This window comes from Mycteria americana, chromosome Z, assembly GCF_035582795.1.
Source record: "Mycteria americana isolate JAX WOST 10 ecotype Jacksonville Zoo and Gardens chromosome Z, USCA_MyAme_1.0, whole genome shotgun sequence".
Taxonomy (NCBI): Eukaryota; Metazoa; Chordata; class Aves; order Ciconiiformes; family Ciconiidae; genus Mycteria; species Mycteria americana.
The window spans coordinates 69,261,862-69,269,501 of record NC_134396.1 but is presented as its reverse complement, the minus strand read 5'-3'; the positions used below and the strand labels follow the sequence as shown (position 1 = coordinate 69,269,501).

General features: G+C 36.0%; 1 protein-coding gene across 2 annotated transcripts in view; it reads left to right on the top strand.

The window, feature by feature from the left end:
- The first annotated feature begins 288 nt into the window (after nt 1–288).
- PTBP3 (polypyrimidine tract binding protein 3) overlaps nt 289–7,640 on the top strand; it is a 50,203-nt gene continuing 42,851 nt past the window's right edge. For both annotated transcript variants that reach the window (XM_075526474.1, XM_075526473.1), the window contains exon 1: nt 289–365. The gene's annotated coding sequence lies outside the window, so the exon portion shown is untranslated. The remainder of the gene's footprint in view (nt 366–7,640) is intronic.

Below are 7,640 nucleotides of genomic sequence, written 5' to 3'. Positions count from 1 at the left end.
TATCCTGATTAAACATAATATTGTGTCACAACATGAGGATGAGAGTTAGTTATGTACTAAAAGTATGCCCAGAGCCGCTGTTTCAACGTACAGTTCTTAATTCTTTTCTTTTGCACTCATTAACTGTTGGGCGGAATTGCACTCTTGCTTTTGTTTTTTTTTTTTTGCTTTTGACCATTGTATATCATTTATACTTCTAATTTCATTTTGTGCTGCATAATCTTTAAGGAAGACTACATCTGAGAGACTTCTGTTTTTTTTTCTCATTTCAGCACGTGAAAATAGAGCCTATTGTTTCAGGTCTGTGGATGTGACTTTCACGCTGGAGTAAGAGGCAGTGTTTTTGACGCTGTGTTGGAGAGTGGGTAGGTGAAAAGGAAAAACTATTTTGACTGTTCCTGTTGATACCACTCTTCCCTGCTCTTGCTTCTTTCCTTGTTAGCTAAAGTTGTTCAAACTCAGGAATGTGGCCAAAAGTGCAGCACCATCCTCGGCAGCACATTTCTGCACCTCCCTCATGCTGTAGCAGTTGTGTGTGAACCACATAGTAAATTATTCTGGTACCATGCTGCCTTGCAGTTATTAGTCACTGCAGGGGGAGTCGTGAAAATACAAGGGTGGGGGAATGACAGGACTGCCTCTGCTCACTGCAGCCTTAGATCAACTTAAACTGACCAGGAAACCGCACCCTAAATTTCCTGTGAAAGCCAATGGAATGAATGCTCATATGATTCAGTAATCTAACCATTATCTTTGCAATTAACTTTCTTAATCACGCTGTACTACAAGTAATTTAACTTGCTGCCATTCTTATTCATTAAAAGACATGGTGTATTATTGTGGCACTTAAGGCAAGGAGAGCACAGATCATTATTCCTCAATAGTGAATTGAAGCAAAGCAATCACAATAATCTTTGCATGCTTACACTCTGTGCAAGTGTGCATACTTCACACAAGTGCACAAGTGTATGGTGGGATCAGTACTCCCTACGAGGATCTTAGCATTTAAACAAAATGTTACTCTCTCTTGGGAGGTGGGTTGCATTAATCATGGGAATAAGGGTGACCCAAAACCAGCTTGGGTATAGGCAGAAATCAAATCTCACCACATCTTCTGGTTTGGGATCAGACCCTGTGGAGAAATCAGGGAGTGGTAACCCTTTTTCTTGTCTTTAGGTGGCATGGTAGCTACATGTGCAGTGGCGCATGAGATGGACGAGAAATAACTTCCATTTGTTATGAAGAGCAGGCCACTGCAGATCTGTTCTACTGCACCTTGCAGTGATTTGGTTAAGAGTGTTGCTCCAACTTTTGATTCTTGCTTACTAGGTGATTCCTAGGCTGCAATATTTTGGAAAAGGCCATAGACATTTTTAAAGGGAAGATTCTAAGCACATCTGTGCACTTGTCCAGAGTGACAACATACTTCAAGGGCTGCATTTGAGTGTGTAAACTACGCTTCAACCTTTTATGAGATACAGACTCTCATATCTTAAAGGTCTTTTCCAACCTAAATGATTCTGTGATCCTATATGCCTTCAGCCTTTTAACCATAACATTTTCTAGGCTCGAAACACTTACATACTGTTTGGCATGAAATGCATGTTGCCACAGTGACCCCAAAGACCACTGCAAATTAAATGAATATAGCATCTGAGTATTTTACTGACTTGTAATATTGCCAGGTGACTTAGTTTAATTCGTAAATTACATGTAATCCCTCTTGGTTTTGTTAGGCCTTCTTTTCCTACCTAGCTTTGCTCGGCTTGATTAGGATTTTCTTTCCAGTTCCATTTCTGTGGGTTTTTTGGTTGTTAATTTTCTCATTTTACTACCAACTATAGTGTATTCATTTTCTTACTCTTTTTTTTTTTTCCTATGTCAGTTTATTTTCTAGTCTCTAATTTCTCTTTCTTGTTCCATGTATACAGACAAGCTATTTGTTCTGATCTTGTGTTACCAGGAAAATTACTCTAGCTTGATGTCTGTTCCTTCCCCCTTGTTTTGGTTACCCGTCCTTTCCTAAAACACAGTCAGTTTGAAACCGGTAATGATTTTTTGTAACGTCATTCAGTGCACAATATAAGACCTTGGATGTGGTGGAAGCTGTAGTGCAAAACTTAGTTTCTGTGGAGGAAATTTCCTGAACTCAAAAGTAGGTGATCTGTTAATTTTTTATTTGGTTTCTGTCAGTGCTAGTAAACTTGTTTCTGTTTAACAAAACTTGGTAGAGGTATAGAAAAGCTTGCTCTCCTTATAAAACTGGTCAGTTTCAGAAGATGAGTACAAACTGCAGACATCCACAGTCTCTTGAGCTGTTTGGTTTTTTTAATTTATAGATTACACCCCCCCACCCCCCCCACCCCCCCCCCCCCGCCTTGGTCTTTCTCCTCCAGACAACCAAGTATTTATAGGGATGAGGTACCAGAGTGTGTGTGAAGGTATGGGTGGCAGAACTACATGTATCGTCCAGTCTTATATGTCAACTTAATGCATGAGCTAAAGGAGTGTTTAAAGGAAAGGTCAGTGAGTATAGGCATCGCTTCCTGACAAACAAAATCAATTAGTGTCTATGATTCTATGCAGTTCTAGATTTTTTTTTTTTCAGATTAAAAGCAGCTATCTGTTGCTTCAGAAACTGAGTTGTCTTAATTGTTGTGAGTTTGGAGGTATTACGTAAGTCTGTCACTGAAGAAGACTGTTTATATATAATTTCCTTTTATTCTGTACAACCGTGCTTTATCCACTAATATATGATTTTCAACTTATTGAAATAGAGCTTGTGTATGTGCAATGGCTTTGTTTTCTAAAATAGAAAAAAAAAGTATGGAAGTAAAATTAAGTGCTTTAAAAATGTAAAAGTAACTTGAAAATAACTCTTCATTGCTAAGTTTTATCTGCAGGATCCCATAACATACTTTCTATAGGGAAATTGGTTTGCTAATGGCACTGCTAATGGCAATTTTTGTCTTACCATCATGTAAAATAAGTCTCAAGTGTATGTATGTATATTTACACGTATATACACTAATGGGACTTCTATATAAATGCAAAGATCATTCAGTCTATGCTTTGTTCCCCTTTTGCCTCTGCTTGTTGTTGCTTGTTTTTGCTGGTTAATTATTGCTCTCTGTAGGGCTGAGGACTGGACAACAGTAACATAAATACTGTCTTTGATATAAAATCATCAAGGAACAAGATTATGATTCACTGGGAATTTTTTATTTTTGTGAACTTCATTTTGGAGCCATAGGGTTCATCTGTTTTGTGTACAAAATCGACATTTTTAGCACACACTTGTGACAAGCATAGCCTAGTGTGTTGTGAACAATCTTCTCTTGGAGGAGCTCTTTATCACAGTACTAGTTGCCGTTTCAGTGTGTACCTTAAAAGACAGGGAGAAGGACTCATAACGCACAAAAAGAAAAAAGCCAGGTCTCAGCAGGACCCAGAATTCTCAAAACTTGTAAACCAAAGCCTAGATTAAAACTGTATTCTAGACTAATGAGTGTTAATAACTCGATGTTTAACCAAAGCAATCTAATTTAAAACTGTAGACTGCCCAAAGGTGGTAACTCATTTAGTTTCCAGTATTTTATAAAACACAGAGAATGGATTTAAATACTAATAAAATTCAGGAGTTGTATTTGCTTCATAGGTTTTCTTCTCAGAATCGTGTTTCTCCCATAGTTTGCTGTATGTTTGTAAGCAAAAGGGTAGGGTTAAAACTAAAGAAGTCATGCTTAACAGTAAAATTATTTTAGTGTTACTCTTAAATCACTTCACAGTATACTTTGATTAGGGAAAATGATTATTTCGTTAACTAACTTGTGCGTTCTGTTGAGAGTTGGAAGAAATGAAGGCTGTTAGGGGATGTATTATTGTGAAGTAAAACTGAAGGGAAAAGTTCATTTTGTGTGACTGGTGATATTTAGGAGAGGGAAAAAGAGAGAGGAGCTTGTCCATATATACTGAAAAGATGGAGCATTCATTTAAAAAAAAAAAAGATGTATGCTTTCTGGATACAGGGGAGAATGTAAACAAGAACAGGGATATATTAATGCTGTGCTGTCCCCTGAGTCTCCAGGCAGTCTGAGATTATGACTTTGCCCTGATTTATATAATTAGTGTATTAATACTGAAGCTTTAATCTAAAGGATGATTCTTACAGTGGCTAGTTTATTACTAATTGTTGTAACAGATGAAGCAGAGTTGGGCTGAAGAACAAAGGCCATTGCATGAGAAAGTGTCATGCAGTGAGAAACTGATAAGAAACATTGCTAAGGAAGTGGGGAGGAAACAAAACACAGATGAGACAAAAAGGACAAGAACTGTGGGTATCATAGGTGTGACCATGTTTTTTCTGCATACAACACTACTTGCCTAGAAAATATTAAGTCGTAATTGAAAATTCAGCTTGTGAATAGAAGTATTATACTCTATTGTTGATCTTGATGCAAATCTTTCATCTATTAGGACAAGAGCTTATTCAAGTAATACTTAATTTATGTGATGCACATCATCATGCAGACTTTTATTAGTTTCCAACCACTTGACTTCAAGTGTGCAATTCTTAGAGGTTTTAGTCCTAGAGATATGTGATTGTTTGAGAACATGGATATTCCTTTTAAAAAAAAAAATTCTGGCTTTCGTTGTTGTAGAGAAAAGCTTTAAATGTGAAGCTGAAAGTTAAATACTCAAAAGGCAAACAATCCAAAACATGTGTCTTTAGAGTGTCGTGGTTAAGTTGAGAATGGGAATTTTTTTTTTTTAGACAATTCAGAAGACTCTGAAAATTTGTAAGTTAGAAAAAGTAGTTTCATGCTTTTAGATTGAATGGTCAGTTAAGAGACAAATCTTTTTGGTAGCTTCGTATGAATCCATGGTGGTTTTTGGATACATGAGAATTGAGAATTTTTCTTCCCAAATACTATTTTCTTAAACTCAGTAATGTATATTTAGTTCTGCAGAACAATAGAAATCAAAGTAACAAAAGTAGATGTCTTTCATGCCACAAGGTAGAGCTGCTGATAAACACTGTATCCTGGAATCCTGTTTATGCATTCTTCTGTTTTCAGAAGGAACTAAGGTTAAAAAAAGGGTAAAAAGGGTGTGTTTCATATAGAAATTTTGCAGAAATTTTGTGGATTGCTACTGTGATCCTGCCAGTTGTTTTCTTTTTTTCTCCATGCTGTGCATCATTAAACTGTTTCCTTTGCAAGACAAAAAAAAATCCACAGCTCATCACATTTTTACTTTTACAGCAATGTTTTTCTTTCTTCCTTTAACCTATTTGCCATTAACTTTGCAATAATTTGCTAACATCTTCCAATTTCTCTCTTCATTTTTTTTCATACACTGTTGTTACAGACCTTTTAGCAGTCAGTTTAAAGGTAGGAATCTCTTTATAGCCTTTCATATACACTTGTTACTTCTTTTATTATAAACCTCCCTGTTTCTTGCTGGTACCATATTGATAGCCATAAGTCTCATGTTTTTGTTCTGTTTCTCTTAGCTGTATTTCTTTCTCAGTTTTGACCTTTAATAATAATAAATTAGAAACCAGATTGTCCAGTAATGGCACTTTTGTACTTTATAAGGCTATGTAAATTTTCTTCTGACCAAATTCAAAAGAGACAGCTTACTGGTGGTTTATTTAGGTTACTGGATGTTTGCATCATGTAAACATCTTCTGACTTGTGCATAGTAAAGTGTAAAATGGTGCAAAACTATACACAATCTGACATTGTACAGATACATTTGTGACTTCAAGTGAAAAACCTTAAGTTTAAGGCAAAGTATGTTCTCACTGTACAGTGCTTCATTCTGTATAGTGTTTATTCTGTGTTATTCTGTATATTTACAGACATGCTCACACATTCAATTGCTTATTAAGAATTGGGATGAAGATTTTAGTAAGGATTGTGTTGAGTGTCCTATTGATTGTTTGAAAAAGGAATGTATTTGAAAGGAATACATTGAAGTAACTTTCTCTTGAAACAAAAAGCCTGTGTTAAGTCATGAGGAAAACTTAAATTTTGATCTTCATGTATTTAAGAGTTAAACTAACTAGGAGGCATAGACATTAATCTTTATTGCTTGTAAAGTTTGTATTTAAACTATCAGAAAACAGCATTATTGGAGATCATAAATCAGTTATGATGCTACAAAGAAAAGCTGTCATCTTCTTTTTGATGCACAGCCTCAAAGGAAGCTGTGCTTCTTTGTCATGATGCCTGCTGGGTCTCTGGAGCATTCAAAGTTGTATATGGATTCTTGTCCTTTAGGATGAGTTTAAAGCCTTCATACTAAGTGGAGGTATTTCACATTTTAAGAATGAAAACGCATGTTTTATGTTAATTTGAAAACAGAACTTGTCACACTAATTTTACAGCTCTTGATAATCACATGCTCAAGGTTGCTTTTGTTGATGGTAGTTTATTTTACTACTTTGCTCTCCTTGTTCCACTGCAGCCTCTCCCAGAGACCCAATTTAGTTGAGCAGTCTGGACATCGTACGTTAGAGGGAAAAAGAGGAGAAAAGCCTGTGTGATAGTGAATCTTTAGAAAGGCATGATCGGTACAGGAAGTCTGCAGTTTCTCTCATAAGCTAATAATTCACTCCCTGACATCTTCAAATTGCATATTGATATACAATATGGGGACATACACAATTTCAAGAGGGAAATATTATTTCCTTAGGTTCTTGCCCAGTATCTAGCATAAATGCAAAATACATAATGTTACAGTGTTCTGACCCGTGGAGTCTGGTCATGATGTCTCTTTCGGACTTACTGCATCAAACTGCAGATTTGATACACTGGATAACGGTGTATCTCATTTTAAATTCTGAAGTAGTCAGTCTTAAATGTGACAGCTGGAAGTATAAAGATGTCTGTACATCTGGATGCAGACTTAGCATTACTGAAACTTTTTTTTCTCTTCAGTAATAAAAGAAATGTAGTAATAAAAGTCTGTGAAGTGTCATGTTACTGTTCGGTTTAAGTGAACAGCAAAGTGTTAGACTGATACCTGCATTTGGCTCATGCCAACTTCAGCTGTGAACTCCTGAGATACACTAGGTTCTAATGCAGTTCTACACCATGTCCTCATTCGAGTGTAAACTTCTTTTATGTGGAAATAGTGTAATTTCTAATTTTCACTTCTCCTGCTCACTCACATTTGTGGAAACTTAGTGAAGCAATAGTTGGACCTTACATTTTACTATCCTTATTCACAGACCCTAATATGTTTAGGGAGAGGCAAATGTCTTTGATATTGGTGATGCTCGTTCAGCAGCTCTCCTAGTGTACAAACCAGAAACGTTTTTGTTTTGCTGCAATAACAAAGATGTTCTTCTCTAAATGGGAATGCACCTCAATAAATTTGAGTAATTAACTTTTCAATGAGTGTTTTAGTTGCTTTAAGTATGAATAGGTTATATTAGAACACTGGAAAAGGAAACAACAGAGACATGCAAGATGTAAGTTATTACTCTGACCTTCAGATTAATTATCTTCAAATGAATCTATTCAGTTTTATTGAAAGATGAATTAGTGTGCAAAGTGTTGAGTAAATAAGAAGTTTGGAAAAGGCTTTTGGTAATATGTCTGTCCCTCCCGGAGTCTAGTGCAAATTAC